The following is a 20,499-nucleotide window of genomic DNA, read 5'->3' on the forward strand; positions in this document are numbered from 1 at the left end:
TCCTCTATGCAGATATGAATGTGGTTGTGCAATGTTTTTTGTACAGCTCAGAGTAGGCCTCAGTGTTATCTGGATTCAAAGGGCTTAGTTTAATAAGCTGTCATTTAATTTGATGTAGTTGGCCTTAGCAAAGTTCTTTACAGGTTTGGAGTTTGATGTGGGTTCTAGGTTAGTTTTAATAGTAAAGGAGATAATTTTGTGGTCAGATCTTACCAGGAAGAAATTAATGCATTAGACAGAGCAGCATCCCTCATGTTCATGAGTACTGGGTCTAAGATATTTGTTTCTCTAGTTTGAGAGCTAACTAGTTAGTCCAGGGTATTTGCATTGATGAAGTACAAAACTCTGAGCAAGTGAATTATGGGTGGTATATGTATCCCAGTTTATGGAGGAGTAGTTGAAGTCACCTTTAAGTATTGTGCCATGTTAGTGGATTTGTAGCTAGCATGGATATGATAGGGGGTTGCAACTATGGTTAGTTGGGCATAGCTCAATTGAGTCATGTTGTTGTACCAGTCTAGCAATGTATTTGCCCTTTATGAACACTGAGACACCTTATCCCTTTGTTTTGCCCTGAGATGAGTAGGATCAAAATGTATTTAAGGTATTGTAGCCTTTGTTAGCCAGGGTGTTTTCCGTGGTTCTGTACTATGTTTCCATAACTGCACATATGTCTGCATTCTCCAGGGTGAGCGGTGCTTCCAGGGAGTGCATTTTTTTATTTAAACTCCTAGAGTTGAGAAGCAGAACATTTAGATAATTGTGAGTGATTTTTGGTATGTCAAAGGGTTTAACAACATGGCACGGCCTTAAAAGAACCTATGGGGATAGATACAATTTTATCAGTATCTGGAACAGTGGTGACAAGTGCAAATCATCTCTAGCAAAGCATCATGGTTTGTCAGTTATGTCTGCTCAGGCTGACATATATTGGATCCCCTTGTTGTGACACCAGAAACTAGGCTAATTGTAGAAGTCCATCATTTTTTTCTGGTATTATGGCATCATCATAGGGGAAGGCAGGATGCTACTGAAGGCTAGAGTCATACCCACCTGGGACATGTATTCAGAGTGCTCAGTCATGTATCTGTTTATGTAGCCCAGTGAAATATGTCTTAGGTCATTTATGCCCACATGGACTATGACCATGTCATACTGGTACTTGTGGTTTAAAGACCTTAGTGCATGCCTGGCTCCAGACAGGCAGCTCACTGTGATTGTCTTCTTCTTTATCCTGGTAAAGGGGACATCAGTATGTCTTACAGTGGAATCTCCAGTAAGTAGAATGCTTGGGTCTATATTGTAATATCCAGCGCTGAAAACAGTAAACAATGTTTCATCGACACATTTTCAGTGAAAACTGAAAATGTTGAAGCCACAGAACGGCAATTTCTTTCCTAGGGAAAAAATTGCTGTTCCAGTCAAAAAAAAAAAAAAAATTAAACACTTCCAAACACATAAACACATACCCTAACCCTAATTGTACCCCCCCCAAAAAACAGTAAACAACTAAATACACATATGCACATAACCCAACCATACATCTAACAGAAAAAAAAAAACAGTAAACATTTTAAAACATATGCACTTACCTTAACCCGCACCCTAACCCTAAGGTCAGTAACTCTTGCACATTTACATTAACAGTTGCAAACGCATGCACACTTACCTTAACCCTAATTCTACCCCCCCAAAACAAAAGTAAACAGCTTAAAACACATACACATGTAACTCAACCATACATCTAACGCAAAATAAAAAACAGTAAACACTTTCATACATATGCACTTACCTTAACCCGCACCCTAACCCTAAGGTCAATAACTGTTGCACATTCACGCTTGGGAGCTATACCGGACAAGGGACCACACTACACTGCAGAACATGGCAAAACAACGAAGTGGTCAAGTGACTTCTTTCCCAGGGAAAGAATTTGCTGAACAGCTGCTTCGCTGTTTTGCCTGTTCGCTCTATATGTGTCGACAAAATGTGTTTTCATCGTTCTAATAGGAACCCGAATATTTGGCTGGGTGGTGTGTTGCCTTATGGGATTGGAAGTGGTGCTACTATTTTCAGAGTTGTGTTTTGTGAGATGTCCTTTTTGAGTGTGTGTGGGACCAGTCAAAGAAACTTTAAGCAGGTCTTGGAGGTTTGGGTAGATTACCAAGCAAGTATCTCTGCATATTGTTTGTAGTGAGTGTTTTGGGTGTAAAGCAGACAACCTGGTTTGCATTTTTCATGTGTGTATGTGAGAGCTTTGCCTCTAATGGCATTGTGTATCTACATCTTCACACACTCTGATTGTCTGTTCTAAAATTAAATGGTTGTCAGTGAACATGAGGCAGTTACTACACTCACTCAGTATGCCAATAACCACCAGGCCAGAAACAGAGATGACAGAGAAACACTTATCCATTATACCAGAACCTTAGTAGAAGGAAGGAGTAGGGGGACAGTCACTTAGAGGTCTGTGTGAGTGTTTAGTAATATACTGTCAGATTACTTGCAGTGGTACTGCCTCCTGCACAAACTGGCAGCTCTTTTAGCAGCTATGAAAAGTGGGAGACTATGGACAACAATTCATATACAAGGCACAGGTAACCACAATGCACAAATGCAAGGCTTTTATACCAGCAGGATGAAAAACATTTACACAGTTAAGCTCTCAGGCCAATCAGATAAACACACAGTAAATCTTCTACCAGCAGTTCCCAACTTGAAGAAGTTGAATCAGCCTTCTGCTCCCACCAGAGTGCAGAATAAAACATTTTAATGTAAGACAAACTGATTTTGAGTGCAGCCATAAATGTTTTACAGCAAAAGGTAGAAGTCCTGCAGTATAAGGAATTATTGGAAATAATTTCACAAACCCTGAGAAAATTTACCAAGTACAGAAAATGTGTGCAAATGTAGAACTTCTACAAACACAGAAAAACCTTTGAAAACGTAGAAATATTTTAACAAACTCAAAAGAGATTTTGCAGTATCACAAGAGGTTAGGAAATATCAGAATACTGTAAAATGACCTAAGAGAAGTATAGTAACAAACTGATGGCATTTTTTGAACAAGTGCAGACTGAAAAGCAGTGAGAAATTCAACTAAATCAAGCAATGCAGCACAAAACTGTTAAATCACTGTCTGGGGTGTGTTGAGGGATGCTACTGCCTTGGGAGAGCACTTACTTTCTAGGGAGGTATGATTTTGTCTAGGGAGATTACATTTGTCTTATGAATGAGTTTGCAAACGAAATGCACTGGTCACTCCATTAGGCTTATAGCCAGCATACATGATGGCACTCCCTTGGTCTAAATGTCATTCCACTTGGAATATGCCAAATTCTGTCATTTGTACACTTGCTGGGAAGTCTTTGGTGATAAATCAAGAAATAACATCTTTTAATTTATTCATTTTAATGAGTCCTCAGATGGATGGGCTTCTTGAGAACACAAAACTATGAGGTTTTCTGGAAATATTATGAATGTGGTATATGCCAGTGGTTGTATTAATAGCTCAGACCATAAGATGAGTACATAGATTCATAGGTAGGTGCTAGGCTATCAGCCAAAGGGCCTAAGTAAGCCTAGCAAACAATTTTCTTTGGCTTACGCCATCCAAGAAAGTTATTTTCCTGTGCCACTGTTGAGCAGAGCACAGAAGTGATCCCTGGGGTGTATTTCCTATTTCCCATCCACTCATCAACATTTTTCTCGAAGAGTGCTAATGAGGAACTTTGCTTGACATAGATAGGTAGCTTGTTCCATAGTATGGGAAGTCTCTGGGACAGGAATCTATCCCTCCAGCATGTCCTGTTTATTGTGGTGACAAGGTTTAGGTCCCTAGAGCATGTAGCTGAGAGGGACTGGGATTTCTTTAGGTGTAGCATGTCCAACAGCTCTGGGTTTGACATAGCTTTATATGATAGGCAGAGATCACCTCAGAGTAGGCGATATACTACGGAGTAAAGCTGGGTTTTTTTGAGATGGTCAATATAGGGCATCTGTTTGAGGCCAGTAATCCCCTTTGTGAGGTACTTCTGTGGCCTTTCCAACCGCTGCAGATGTCTTGTGAAGTACATTTCAAAAGGGGCATTGTACTTTATAATGGGTCTAATGAGTGTCGAGTAGAGAGGAACAATTACCTCTTTTTTCCTGGATGAGAACCCTTTTGTGATGAGGTGTGCCATGTAGAAGGACTTCCTGACTACTGTGGTGATGTGATTATCAAAGGAGAGACTACTGTCCACCTGCGTCCCAAGGTCTCTATCACACATTTGGTGTTAAGTAGACTGCTGCCTATGTGCTAGTTCATGGGTACAGAGGTTTTACAAAAGGGGATGGCAATGCACTTTTTGGCATTGAGCTTGAGGCCATGGCTCTGACACCAGGCATCTGTTTCATTGAGGCCCTTCTGTAGGATTTCCACATCATTTGGGGACTCAACTATGGCTTCTAGTTTTCAGTCATCTGCGAATTTCGTTAGCCAGAGGCCTTCTATGTTAGACTGTACTTCATGTTACACATACATGTTACTTAATTGTATGAAATTAAAGCTTATATAATGCTGCAGAAGTTGTCACCGATATCAGCTATTTGTGTACTACAGTTTGACATGTACTTATCACTGTATAGTAATAAAATATGCATATTAACATAGTTATCATATTTCTGTATATATCTCTGGCATTGTGCACTTGGATGGATTGTCATTTAATGTTATCCATTCCCAGTCATCAGAGAGTTTATGAATGGATCTTTAGATGAATGGGTTACATGGTAAGACAAGCACTGAGTGTTTTCCTAGAAATATTACAAATATATGGCATATGTTCATAATGACATTAATAACTTCAACCAGAGTGTGTTTACATGGTACTCTGTGATCTCAAATGAAAGTATACACTGTGCTTAAAAACTTTGCACAGATAGCAGAAACCTAACCAGTACTGTGAGACAGACATTTACGTTTATTTGATCATTAAATATGCAACTGTGTATACTCTTCATAGCTATGCAAGTATCTCAAAAATGCAGTGGCATCTACAAATCAAGTTTGCAGTAAAACAAAGATCAAATGTGCCTGAACAAAATCTACTCTCATAATTGGGGGTCTGCGTACTATGCTTACATATTAATACGTGTTTGAATAAGTATAATAAGTAAAGTTATATATTAATACTTGTTTGAATAAGTATAATAAGTAAAGTTATATATTAATACTTGTTTGAATAAGTATAATAAGTAAAGTTATATATTAATACTTGTTTGAATAAGTATAATAAGTAAAGTTATATATTAATACTTGTTTGAATAATTATAATAAGTAAAGTTATATATTAATACTTGTTTGAATAAGTATAATAAGTAAAGTTATATATTAATACTTGTTTGAATAAGTATAATAAGTAAAGTTATATATTAATACTTGTTTGAATAAGTATAATAAGTAAAGTTATATATTAATACTTGTTTGAATAAGTATAAGTAAAGTTATATATTAATACTTGTTTGAATAAGTATAATAAGTAAAGTTATATATTAATACTTGTTTGAATAAGTATAATAAGTAAAGTTATATATTAATACTTGTTTGAATAAGTATAATAAGTAAAGTTATATATTAATACTTGTTTGAATAAGTATAATAAGTAAAGTTATATATTAATACTTGTTTGAATAAGTATAATAAGTAAAGTTATATATTAATACTTGTTTGAATAAGTATAATAAGTAAAGTTATATATTAATACTTGTTTGAATAAGTATAATAAGTAAAGTTATATATTAATACTTGTTTGAATAAGTATAATAAGTAAAGTTATATATTAATGCTTGTTTGAATAAGTATAAGTAAAGTTATATATTAATACTTGTTTGAATAAGTATAATAAGTAATAAGGCCGTCTCAAGTAATAAGGATGTAAGACCAATAGCCTATCATACGGAGATAAAAATCTGAAGTACCAATCATAAAACAACCAATCAAAGTTAAACAATAGTAAGAAGAGGCCAATAGAAAACACGTATTCGGTCTGTAATGATGAAAACTATTTAGCATTTTTCATGCTGTTCTCACTTCCAAATACCTTCATTAAATCCTGATCTAAAAAAGGCATTGGTTTTTCAAGCATTTCTATATATAAAAACAAAATTTCAATTACTAACAATAAACATTGCAATAATCGAAAAATTTTTATTAACTGCACAGTTTACGTGCAATAGAAGGGTAAAACCAGATTAGCGTTCACCACATTCTGCAGGGCCATGTTGTTTAGAAATAAAGGTGCTTAATTACTTTTTTAAGAACATGTGAATCATATGAAAAATATATATGATAAAAAGGCTTCATCATAATACAAACTTTCATGTTCTTAATCCTTAATAATAAGCTCAAATCAGTAGCTTCCAATTCATCCTTTCTCCAATAAAAGCAACTTCCTACTATGTAGTCAGCAAATAAAAACATAAAATCAAATAGCCTATCTTGTGAAAGTAAAAATCTAAACTACCAATCAGTATCTAACCAATCAAAATCCAATAATAGAGAAAGCAAAGCAATGGAAAAGACTCTTTCTCTTAGCCGTGATAAAATACTTTAGTGTTCTTTGTGTCTTAATAAAAGTGCGATAGTTATGTCCAATTCTAAAAATGTCTACATTCACATAAACTGAATTAAAAGTGTGTAAAAGCATGGCGCTCAGCCTTTACAAATCATAATAATAGTAAAACCAGAGGTTAATGTTCGCTGTATAAGCAAAAGTTGTATAAAGTTCTTACGATCATCTCCGATCAAAAATATATAAAGTATCCGGACACTAAGCTCTTAAAGGTCATAAACATTCTTGTTTACTACAAAAACTACCATGTCAAAAGGAGTATTAGGAAAAAAATGAGTGTTGGCACTTTTTCTGGGGTCATGCTGTATGAAGGTGTGAATGCTTACTCACAAATAAAGCAACTACATGTATGAAAATAATATAATATAAAAACATTGCTAAAAGGCACAGATTCTCATAAATATCAAACCAGGTTAAAATTAGGTAGCTATATAGTTACTAAAAACTGCCAATCCCTACTCAAACTACCGTATCCTAACCAATGGGAACACGTCCTTTCTTGCACAGTTCACCCTGGAGTCATTAATCAAAGCAACATAACTCAGTATTTTAAATGTACAAAATTTTACCTTGAGCCTGCAGCATGTATTCAGTCCTAGGCTCTGTTTAGAACTCTCAAATCAAAGCTGATTGGTTAGGTAACTACATAACCATCCAATCCATTCTCAAGCTGAAGGGCTAAAACCAATAAAAACTTAAGTTGTCAACTACCAATTCTCCGAACAGCTAAGAGCAAAGCTTGTTTTCTAATCACAAAAATAAGATAAAATAAAAAGAGAACATGTCAATAAATAAAAAGTCATTAAATCAGGCGTGCACAAACACCAAGATGGACAAATCAAAAATCAAGCATGGTTGCTTAAAACCAACCAAATCTTTGGAAACACTATATCTGGTTGACCAAAGCCTCTTATCTGTATAAAATACACTGACAAACCAAACAGTGCAAACAGGTGTGAACAAGCATCAAGATGTCTCAAGTAATATCAAACAAGCTGCTAAAGATGTTATCCTTAGGAGATGTATAAACAAGATACTTACTGGGAATACATAGCCTTCTAATGGAGAGGACAACCTAAACAATCAGGCATAGTTCCTTAATATCAGCCACATCACCGGTAGCTCAATATCTAGTTGACCAAAGCCTCTCATTTGTTTAAAATACTTTAAATAAACCAACCATTTTGATAAAAGTGCCTAAAAAGGGGGGCAACCCTGGAAAACTACTTTAACAAATGGAACCAAAAAGTCAGAAAATGGGGAGGGTGCGTGAATGATACAAACTGCAAAGTCATACTATTCACCATTATGAGCATGGGAACAGCTAATAGCTAGTGAATGATGAGGGCAGAGGTACTGAAACAGAATTAAACATACACTTAGATTTACACTTAAATTATAGCCCTCCATAAAAATATATGAGGTAAGACAGTGACATAAACCCAATGATGACAAACGGTATATGGCACCACTTCCTATAAAATTCAATGTACATGATGTAAAAGTGTGTGTGGCGCCAACTAGTACTGGACCATTAAAAGTTGTACTGTCACATTTTCAGTTAACACCTGCCTTATATATATATATATATATATATATCTATATATATATCTATATCTATATATATATCTATCTATATATATATATATATATACATATATATATATATATATACATATATATATACATACATATATATATATATATATATATATATATGTATATACATATGTATATACATATATATATATATACATATATATATATATATATATATATATATATATATATATATATATATATATATATACACACACACACACACACACACACACACACACACACACACACACACACGCATATATATATATATATATATATATATATATATATATATATATATGGGTTCACTACATAAGACTGAAAACCCATAATACCAGCGCCCATAATCCAGAGACCAGATACCCAAAAGACGAGAAGACCAGAAGAGCGAAATTTAAAATCCCGAACACTATACTAAACATACACCACATACACATACACACACCATCACCCAAAACACAAACACACAAACCTATACTACATACAAGCAGGGAGACAAGCCCTCTGACACCCCCCACACCCCCCTACTTAAATATTCTAACTCCAAGGTCGCACTACACAGACAAACACACGAAAACACCACCACACACCTACATTCCCCTCGCACACACACATCACAGTCACAACACACACTTACACACACACTAAAGCCCCTAACCAACACACTCATAGATACTTACCTTCCACCAATCCATCCACAAACCGCAACACCAGAAGTACTACTTCAACATCTCCGAACTTTGGGATTTTGAAATTCACGCTTCTGGTCTTTCAGTATTTAGGGGTTTCAGCTATATGGTCTTGAGATTTTGAAATTTGATATTTCAAAATTTCGAGATTATGTAGTGAACATATATATATATATATATATATATATATATATATATATATATATATATATATATATATATATATAAAGAGAGAGGAGTACTGATTAATTCTCCCTTTGGTCGACGTGTTTATTCAACAAAATTTAGTCAGTTAATCATATTGTCCACAGTTGTGCATGATTGCACAGTTCTTGGGGTTGGGGAAATATGTCCTTTCCCTAAAATTGCATGATCTTTGAGTTAGTATATATGATTTGCAGGGGGTGTGGGGAGAGCAGTCCTGCATAGAGGATGCAGTGAGGCTTGTTCTTTGGCAAAACACATTGTTTTAGGTTATTTTTAAGATTTGTCTTTTACATGCTCTGAGATTTTTGCTCGATGCCTGCATAACAGCTTGTTGATATTTGTAAAGCTGACTCTTTGTGGTTGACCTTGCGAACATCGATGCTTGGGTCATTTGTTCTTTTCAGCAGAATAATATTTATTATAACTTGACAGTATGGTCAGCATATTAACCTAATATAAATTATTCTGCACTATGGGGTAAAGAATTTCAGACAACAGTAACTTTATCCTTTAAAAAAAAAACACCTATTTTACTCTTTTTATTGTAATTCTTAGTGTGTATCTTATACCATTTGAAAAACAAATGCATTTTCAAATTTATCAGCAAGTTTTAATATCTATATTTTAAACAGTGTAGATATCTAGCATGTCTTTTGGGATTGTCCAAAGACAAAGTGTATATGGAACATATTACTTTGTAAAATAAAATAATGAAGACTGGTAATAACAGTATAAATGAAATTGGAAATTTTAAGTTTTATATACCTTCACAAATTTAATAATTGTCATTCTATTTTTTTTAATAAGAATTTAAAAATATCTGTATTATTTTCATGTTAATTGCATTTTACATCACAAAACCTGTTTTACTAATGAAGACATCACAAAAATAGCTAAAAATATATGAAAGCCTTTATGATATTTTCTACTTCCAGTCATAGTTTTCTAAACCTTGAAAAATGCTAAGGAACAATTTGGCAAATATATGCATGAAAAAAATACCTATTTACACACATAATAATGTATTCAGATTCCATTCTGTAATTCAGTGTGACACTTCTCTTCACAGTTTTATGATGTGTATCTTCCTAACATATGTACAATTAATGAGACATGCAGTATGCAATAAGCAATAATGTTACAGCAGTCCTGCAGATCTACACGCTCTGGCAATGCCCTCAACTACTGGCAGCTATATAATGAATGCTTGAAAAATAAAACATCCATATGCACCACTTCAACTGATGGACCACTCCACTCTTCTCCAGTAAAGGTTTTTCTCCAAATTAGCCTCCTTCAATACAAAAGAAAGGGGAAAAATGAACTTAAAGAAATCATAAATTAAACATCCAGTAATACCATACATGATTTCCCAGCCAATTTAAATGACATTTAGGTATTAGAGTTGCTTAAATACAATGTCATGTGCCCATGATTTGACCTTTTTTCTCACCAGAGAAGTTGAGGATGGAACCTCCTCTAGTTACTTTAGTGGTCAGCAGTACACAGCAGAGCATGGTATGCAAAATACATCAGACACCAGCCTGAAAAGACTGCACCATGCATCTTCTTTAAATTGGTGTCATGGCACCAGAATTGTCCTCACTAGCTAATTGTCCTATGTGATGCATCACACACAATCAAACTCAGTATGTGCATTTGCTGAAGTACTTCTTTGGACACTGACCTCTTGAATGGCCAAAGCTTCCAAGACACTGATTATGTCAGGGCTACCTCGTGGTACAGCAAGGTGAGTCCATTTTTTTTCATCCTAGTGGACTCTATGTAGCAATTAGCTAAAACTCTGACTCTCCTTGTTATACTACCCAGGAGCCATGCCACCACCAGCACCATGCAGATCACGCTACAGTGCTGCAACATCTGCTTAGGCTGTGTACACCTAATCACTTAGAAAGACTTCTGAAATGGACACCTCCATATATTCAAAGAGCAGTAGAGATAGAAGTCTCTCCTTGGCCAAATTGTCCCAGTTTCTCAACCCATCAACACATTGTTTGAACAAGCCACAACACATAACTGCCCATTGATGATACCTGATACTGTAGAATTACCCATCTGTGCATATGATGATAACTTTGTCTCACCCTCAGTGCATTCTTACTTGAGATGCCCAAGACTGATTCATGGGTGAATGTTTGCATGCATTCCTTTTAATGCTCTTTATAATATTTTATTCTGGCCCATAGTCATGAACCAGACACTGCTTCTTAGCCAGTGTGGTGATATACTGCACCAGCCTCCATTTGGCATTGTCCTCCACTATAGCTGGCTCCTCCATGTTTTGCTCATCAGACACACCCTCCACTATAGTGTCTGGAACTTCCTCCTCCTGTCTTTGCCTGCCCTCTTATCTTATTACACATATCAGGGTCATACTGCAGTGCACTCCCAAATATATCCAAACAATGGAAATGGGTCTTCAGCAAACTATTAAGATGCTCTTGGCTGAAAACGAAACAAAAGGAACACTGATATAAGTCACAGATGCACTGCCTATGTCACTTGAAGACACGTAGTATATTTTGCCTTGTTCAGAACAGGGTACCTGTTATTTAATCGACCATCCTAAATGTCGAGTATTGGAAGATCGAACAGGGAAGTTAAAAAAATAGAAATGTTGAAACCGTGGAAATTTGAATTCTTTCCCAGGGAAAGCATTCGATTGGCTGTTTCCATGGCTTTGACATTTTCTGTACTGTGGTGCAAAAGTTACGGATCAGGTTAAGGTAAGTGTGTGAGTGTGACGGATGTTGGGATTAGGGTGTAGGTAAGGTAAGTATGCAAAAGTGATGCACATTACGGTAGGCGCGGGTAAGGTAAGTGTGTGATAGTGACGGACTTATAGTGATGGACTTTAGGGTTAGTTAAGGTAAGTGTGTGATAGTGACAGACCTTAGGGTCAGGAGTGATGGACTTTAGGGTTAGAGTGCAGGTAAGATAGTGATGGACTTTAGGGACGGACCTTAGAGTTAGGGCACAGATTAAGGTTAGTGCATAGATAGTTGTGTATGTCAGGTGTAATGTAGGTTTATTAGGTTTTTGGTGTGCTTGTGTTGTGTGTGTGTTTTTCCCTTGGAAAGAAATTTGCTGTTCTGAGGTTTCATTGTCATATTTCAAACTTCCAAATTCGAACATACGGTGTTCAAAATTTTGGAAGTTCGATTATATGACATAGACCCTTCAGTACATACTACTTGGCATTTGATAAAGTGGAATCCCTTTTGGACAGTATGTTCCCCAGGTGGGGCTTTATTGCAAAGTACATACTGTCTACGGTCTCAGAAGCATAAGAAAATGGGATATGTCATAAAAAGCCATAAACTGATGCTGGCTGTCTCCTCTGTTATACATGGAAACCATATATGCTTACCACCCAAAAGCTGTACCATAGGTACACTATGCATTCCATGGTCCTGCATATGATAGCAATACATCTTAACCAGCTCCTGCATGGTACTTCTGTCCACACTATAGCAGTGCACAATATTGTTGTGGTGGATGGCATGATATGTTAATTGCAGATGGATCACTCTCCAGTACTAAAGGTGATGACCCATTTTTCTGTCACTACCATCAAGTACAGCCTGTTGCATATACAGATTTACTAGTACATCAAATACCATGTACATTTTTTCAGTCTATCTCTTATAACTCTTCATTTTAGCTGCAGCCAACAACCACTAACTCTGGTGTGAATGCCTTCATATTTATATTGTTGCTTGTTACCATGTCATTATACTGCCATTGGCAGATTATGCAGGCCACAGAATTTTCACGGTCACTACAATCATGCTTAATGTGTCTTGGAATCATCCAAATGCTGGAAGTGACTGTTGTTTGCAGATGATCAGTTACTGTGACATGAAAAATGCTTTGAAAAAGTAACCAAAGGTCACAAAGCAAACTTGAGACAAAGCAGGATGGTGTAGCCCCTATGCGATAGGCAATAAAAGATCCTGGGTAGCCTTGGTTGCACAAATTCAAGGAAAACTCCTTCATTCTGGGTTGAGATTTTAGACCACTGGAGCACAGACACCATCCAGAGGTTGGCAACTGGGACCTGACAAGCCACTTCTATGATGGAAAACTCTTGGTTTAAAGATATATTGGTTCCACTTAATCCTGTCCTAAGACATGCTTTGGATTTCAGTTCAATTACCTTGTGCTTGGTTCACAGTGGAGGCAATTTACAACCCAGAATGAGTTTTCCTTATGTTTATGCAATCAAGGCTAGCCAGGATCTTTTAGACCCTGTCGCATAGGGGCTATACCAACTTGACTGAGTTTGTTTTGTGACTTCTGCATTTCATTGTTTAGTAAAGTTGAAGTTCTTTTCTGCTAGTCTTTAGCTCTAGTTCATCATTTGCCCCAAAAGGTGTTCATTGTTTTGTTGTCTTTTATTGGTAACTAGCCAAAGGTGACAACATGCTTCATCTTAGACAATGTCTGTATATGGTCATACATTTATAAAAGAAGATAAGAAAGTGACTCATAAATGTAGTTTAAATGTAGTTTAAATTGCAGTATAATCTTGCATATCCAGAATGGTGAGCTGGGAGACAGAAAATCTCTATTGAATTTTGTTTCTAGATGGACCTACCACTTACTTCTCAGACTCATAAATGGAGAGCAGTTAAACCTCCATACCAGATAAATTGTTGACATGTAAAACACATGAAGTAATAAGTCATAAAATAACAAAATGCATTACTATACACTGCATTTTTAAAAAATGTACAAAATCCAAAGCAAATTTGGCACATGATCAGTACATTAATTTACCCAGGTAAACTTTTTATCAAATCCTTCTCCATATGAATCTAAATAAAACATATCATTTGACTAAAATATACTCTGTATTCAAGCAGGGATGCTTTTGAACAAAATAACCCCGTCTAACCCGATGCATGCAATGCAAACCATAACTCTTTCAACCTGTAACTAATCTCTGTTGTTAAAAAAATAGTAAAGATACTCAAATGAACCTCCCTATTCTCCAGGTAACCTTCCAGCTGAGTATTTATGTAGATTAGCAGACTCAATTATATAACTAATTTCCATGTTATTAGTAGATTTATACAAGAAAAAACATGCATCTGTTGTATAGAGAAAGTTATATAGAACTCCTCCATATAAAGGTTAGACATCCAAAGATTTATCAAATTTCAGAGTAACTACCAACTTATTACACCAAGTAGAAATTACTGAAAATATATACAGAAACAGTTCCTTGATCACACAAGATAAAAAATGTGATCTAAATTCTCCACTACTTTAAAGCTTTTAAACAGGTCATAACACATAGCCAGTCATGCTTGTATTCCTAGATAAAATATATACTAAAAAAAATCCAGAAATCTTACTTTGCAGCTTTCTTTCTTGATATATAATGTTTGCCACTGTGTCTTATTAATTGCTTTTGACCAGACTTCAAAATCTAAATATAAGTATGTCAGCACTACTTAATAACCATAACAGAGGTGCATGTGATGACAACTTTGTCTAGTGAACATCTGCTTACTATTGGTGCTCCTTGGTGTTCTAGCCTAGGACCTCCCCTTATCAAAATGCTTACAAGTCATAGTTACAAAGTAACAACCAGTCCAGTACTACACTTATTCAGTATCAAATGATTCATCTGTAACTTGCTCAAAAAGTACTCTAAAAGAACTACAAATAAAAATGCACAAGAGGTTTCAACCTACTGAAAATGTGTTCAGTAATCCTCATCTGATACTGAATGCCAAAACTAAATTAATAAATAAATAAACAAACAAATTGTCCTTAACCCAGACAAACTCACAAAGTACATATTTTGAAGATAAAACAATTGCATCAACAGTGCAATAACCCTTCTCAAAAAATCATGACCTTTACTGAACTGCCTAGAGTTATCATTGATAATAAACCCAGGTTTGATCCCAACTTACAGTATTTCACAACCAAAAGTGATTTAATGTTTAGAATGATGTGCAAATCAGATACTTTTATGACAGACTATAGCATGTAATCTGCTGCTTATTGTACTTTCATATAAAGCCTACTATACACCACTGCAGTTTTTAACCAATATTCTGTCAACTCTTCTACAAACAACTTGAACAAGGATGTAATAATATAGCCAGATTTGTATCCAACCATTCTAGTAGAATACAGAACTGCATTTTCCCGCATAAACTTAACTGGTCAGAATTTCAGCACATCTGAATCACAAAATTTCCATAGTTCAATGCAATGCATTATAGCCGATATACATCAGATAAGGATAACCCACATCACTGTAATGCAGAACTATTATGCTGCAAACAACTTTGGTAAAAAAAATTTAAAAAAAGCTCACAATCAGCAAGCAGTTAAAAAACTCTTTGAATCATGTAGGTGACTCTCAGTTTTCTGTTTATATAAGTAAGCTTTGGAATGTATTACCAACAGACTTGGAACTAGAAAAATAGTTGTGTGTATCTTTTTAAAGTAAAGAAACACATAACTCGTAACTGAATTGTGTATGTGCAACAGACAATAAATACCCAAATCATAATACATTTTCCAACTTATTACCATAATCTCATGATTTATCAGGCTAATGAATACACTTGTTGACCATAACTATTGTTCATCTACATTTTCCTTAATTCTACTACATGAGTTTCACTCCTCTCCCACCAAATTCCCTTTACTTCATGTTCACCTTACTTGTATGTAAAATTTCCCATATACCTCTTCCTTCCATTTTTTCTTAAATTATCTAATCCTGTTCAGTTGCTTACCTTTCCATATTAAATTTGTCTTTTGCATAACAAGTTAATCATGTTACTATTTTAGTACATTATTATATCTCAGTATGTGATATTTCAATCCTTTCTCTTTTTTCTAAGTTAGTATTATAACATCTCATTGTATTTTAAGATATGTTGTATTTTGCTGTGCTATTTTTTCACTACTAGAGCTTTTCTCACTAGGCATCTACTGAAAAGGAAATGGTTTAGCTCAGTCAATTTATCCTGGTTAACAAATAGACTGAATAAATACATTAATTTGTTAATAAATTAAAAATACTTTGGATATTTTGAGTGCATTTGTCAAAATGTGGAGATGATTGACCTAGCCTTATTTATAACTGACTCCAAACTTTTAAGATGTCCATTGTGTTGAAGGAATAATTATGCTTAGATAGGTTTAAGCAACTACACACATTTCATTGGGCCAGATTCTGAAAGAGCTGCTCTCAGTGTAAGTCTCCCTTGATTCCAAAAGTCTTCACTGTAAGACCTCTCTATAAACAGGCTGATTGTGACGACCTTATTCTAAAACACCTCTGTTTTGCCTGCTCTAAGTGTAAGTGGTCACTTACAGTAATGCAAGTCTTTTCTTATGAAGACCCATGAACCCAGCACTAATATGCAACTTGTTTTTCAGTGTTTAAACAATGTAGCTAACAGCGCCTTGGTTACTTTTCTAATCCACAAAAGTATACATCTGGGGGACAAGAGTTTGATTAAAGTCTTGGGAGCCAAAACAGCTTATTCTGTCTATTGTGGATATTACTGAAACACTAACATAAAATGGCTTGATCCTATAAAGGGGATATCATTTCACATGGACGCATATTATGGAGATAATGCCTAATTTAACACACCTCCGACATACATAATTTTAGGAATAGTTCTGGTCTTTTTGCATTAAAACAGAGTGCTGCCAAGTTTGCAAAAGTTTAATATGTGTGAAACCCGCAATCAGAGGCAGGATTACAGGCAATCCATTATAGATTTGTCCCAGTTATCAAGGTCAGCAGGTCATACTAGCATCTTTTTCCAGTTTAGTTTGTTACTTTGAGGATGATGACCATTGAATGTCAAGTATGTGATAAAAATAATAATTATCTACCTATTAAGATCATATGCCCTTACCATTCCCATACACATCCCATGCACACACTGTATAGTTGTAGTTACGGCCACTAGAAACAGCTAGCATCAGTGACCCAGTGGTCCAGAATGCATTCATTTTTATTAGAGATCCAGTTCAATCATGATATCGCAGACATGTTAATAGATATACTAGAATGCTATATTAGGATTATTCCTTAGTCTTGTAAAGAGAGTGAGCTATCTTGGCTTTACAAAAAGATGGAACAGTAAACAATAACCAAAGTATATGGGAGTACGTTTTCAAAAGAGCCTTTTCATTATAATAGAAAAAAAAGAAGAATCAGGCGGGGCCCAAACAGTAAGAAGTAAGAATAGTGCTGTGACATACTGCTTGCAGACAGATTGGAGGCACATGTGAAGTCAGTGCAAACAGCAAGTCAGACCTTTATCTTAGACAAACACACATCCTGCTTATAATAATTTTATGCCACCCAGCTAGGGCCAAGAGGGAAGCCTCCCTCTTTTCCTTTAAATATTGCAAATAGACAGAATTAGGAAGCTATCTTATGCCCCAGGTTTAACATTTAACCCCAGCAGTTATAAATATCCAGTTGCAACTTAATATCCATATAGGGGAAATGACAAATAAAATGAAGAGCAAAATAAATTTGATAGGGATTTAAACTGATAAAACATTTATTAATCTGAAACAGGAGAAATTTAGCAAAATTCACTGAGAATCCTGACAATTTATGAAAGGTGTGGATGAACTAAAATAGTTACATGAGATGCTCAGTAGACTGAATTATTCATATACCACAGTCATCAGCAATCTAAGGTAATAACAGGCTTTTATTCCCCCCTTAGTAGAATACTAATATGAATATAAGACATTTGAAAAAAGACATCAAGACTTCTGCCACCAAAATAAAGAAGAAATAAGAGAGAGAGAGGATAGCCCTACCTGGTCACATTAAATATAAAATTATGAGAATTGTCCCCACTTGTATGAATAAAAGCTTTAGGATTCTCATAGATAATCTAATACTTATTGGTGATGGAATGCCATGTCCTCCATTTTTAACCAAAGAAATTGCCAGCTTATTGAGCCAGCTGCCCTGTACTCCAAAATGAATCAAAAATTGAATTCCCAACACATGGAGTGATACGTGTTAGTAATGTGTATGAAGATTACAGCACAAGGAAAATTCTGAGCATTGCATATTTCTAGTTTAGTCAGGTATGAACCAGATTACCCCACCCCACAACCTTTAGCCATACCTCTCAACCTCTAAACACAAGAAATATGGACAAAGCCAAAAAGAATGGGGGGATGGGGAGGCAAAAGACCAGAATGCCAGACAGATTTAAATATTGCTCCTATAAACATATAAGGTTGCTAGAATAACAGGTTTTACATTGGCATGCATTTACTGAAGGATATGAAGTCTGAAACTTAAACATGCTATTATTTAATGACTTTGGTCCTCAAAAAATTGCCAGAAAACCACATACTTTATGAGGAGCAGACCAAATAGTGAGGCAAAAATCTGGACATTCTGGAAAAATAAGGACAGTTGAGAGGTATGTATTTAATAAAACCATGCTGCTGTAATGATTTAAATTGTACTAACAGCTTTCCCACCCTTCTGCCGAGTATCTTGGCATAAATCTTCAACTTGAGCCATAAGAGGAATACTGGCATATAATTACAGGTAAAGAACTTATTATTGCCAGGTTTAGGACATATAAATATTGCTGTCATCCAGAAAATAGTCATTATACATAGCTTAGGTAAATAACTGTAGATGAGTAGGGGCCAGTCTTAATTTATATTTATTTTAAAAATCAGATTCATTCTGTCAGTTTCAGGAGTCCTCCCAGCGTATATCTCATCTATAGCTCTATAACCCACAGAAAAGGTAAAGTTGACCTTACATTTATTTTATTTTCCTTTGTTAACTGGGAAAACAAACATATCCTAAGCAAAGTACCATTTTAAGTCACAACCTGGGAAAAATATGAAAATAATCATAACAGCTGTATAAAGATGGCCAGTAATAAATTGTATGAAAATAGGGTTGTTACCTCAGTATTTCATTTACCCTATAAAAGTATAAACTGCCTAATACATTTGAACAATACAAAAATCACAGAGAAACAGAATGAAAAGATAGCGATGATTATCACAAATAGAATTATCCCCAATATATGGCCTAATAAAACATTTGTTTTCAGATTTTGAAAATTATATCAGCAGTCATTTAATGACTTCCTCAGTTGCAAACATATGGCAAAGTCCTGTAAAGGTATATAAGTATAGAGGAGAGTGTTTGCAAATGTGGCTTAACCAGGATCCTAAGCACAGCTGCACTTGTATGTCTCAGCAAGAGTTTATAAGATACTGGAGGACTGTATTTATGTCATTCCTTTTGTAGTAAAACATTCTGGATAATTAGAGAAGGTTTACTAAATGCTTTCTTTGTGGCATCTAAGGTAAATGGAGGACTTTGCAATTGGAAGCTCTCCTGGTTTCTTAGGTCTTTAGTGGAGTTTCTAATGGAGAGCTTATTTCTAAGAGGAAGAGATTCATTCATTCTTCTGAGGATGAGGTTACTGATTAAGAAATTAGCACTGGCCTAAAATGGCATGCATTTAGTTTTCTGCAAGGCAATGTATTCATTATGAAGATCCTGATCCAGATGCATGGATCTTAGTAACTTATTCTCTGCAGTTAATAACAGAGCTGCATTGTGTTGAAAATGGAGTCTGATAACAGACAAAGCATATCCAAGTCTTCGTAACAGTGCATTAATTGCATTTGCCTGCCTAGGCTGTAAGGATGGAACATCAGATATTCTTTATGAACCTTTTAGGTGATTATGGACTTTTAGATAATCCTGATGGGAAGATATGCTGAAGTTGGGAATGACTGAGGAAAAACAGCTCTTTAACAGGGAAGGTAAGAAAACATTTGACCTTCTAATATTCTGCTGTTAATAACAATTTAATTTGTTCAGGGTTATTCACTATAGTACCACAGTCTTCTTTCAATACATTTATAGTTTATCCTTTTGTTCCTGAAATATCTTAGCAAGAAGCTTTTGTGTGGTATTACCCCATGCTCAATTGAAGGAGCTCAGGTATGGGAAAACAAAGACACATTTGCAACTTACATTTTACTTGAGGATTATGGGTCAGCGGCCAGAAAAGGTTCAAGATAAAATTTTCCCAAGGGGGATGGTAGCACACAGGTTAAAAGAGACAAATTAGTCATCAACTACTCCAATTCTATGAGGTTTGCTTAGAAATGTAAAGTTCCTGTCTAAATTATGCAGGCATCTCCAAGAACCGAGCAGATTACTAAATGTCAGAGTCCATAACCAAAGTGAAATATCTCTCTACAAATCTGAGAAGGATTTTTAGATGATACATAAGAATATTAAAAAAAAAACTGTCAAAACTGAAAAGTCATCAGTATTTGGTCCATAATAATTT

This window comes from Protopterus annectens, chromosome 9.part0, assembly GCF_019279795.1.
Source record: "Protopterus annectens isolate FY-2018-M chromosome 9.part0, PAN1.0, whole genome shotgun sequence".
Taxonomy (NCBI): domain Eukaryota; kingdom Metazoa; phylum Chordata; order Ceratodontiformes; family Protopteridae; genus Protopterus; species Protopterus annectens.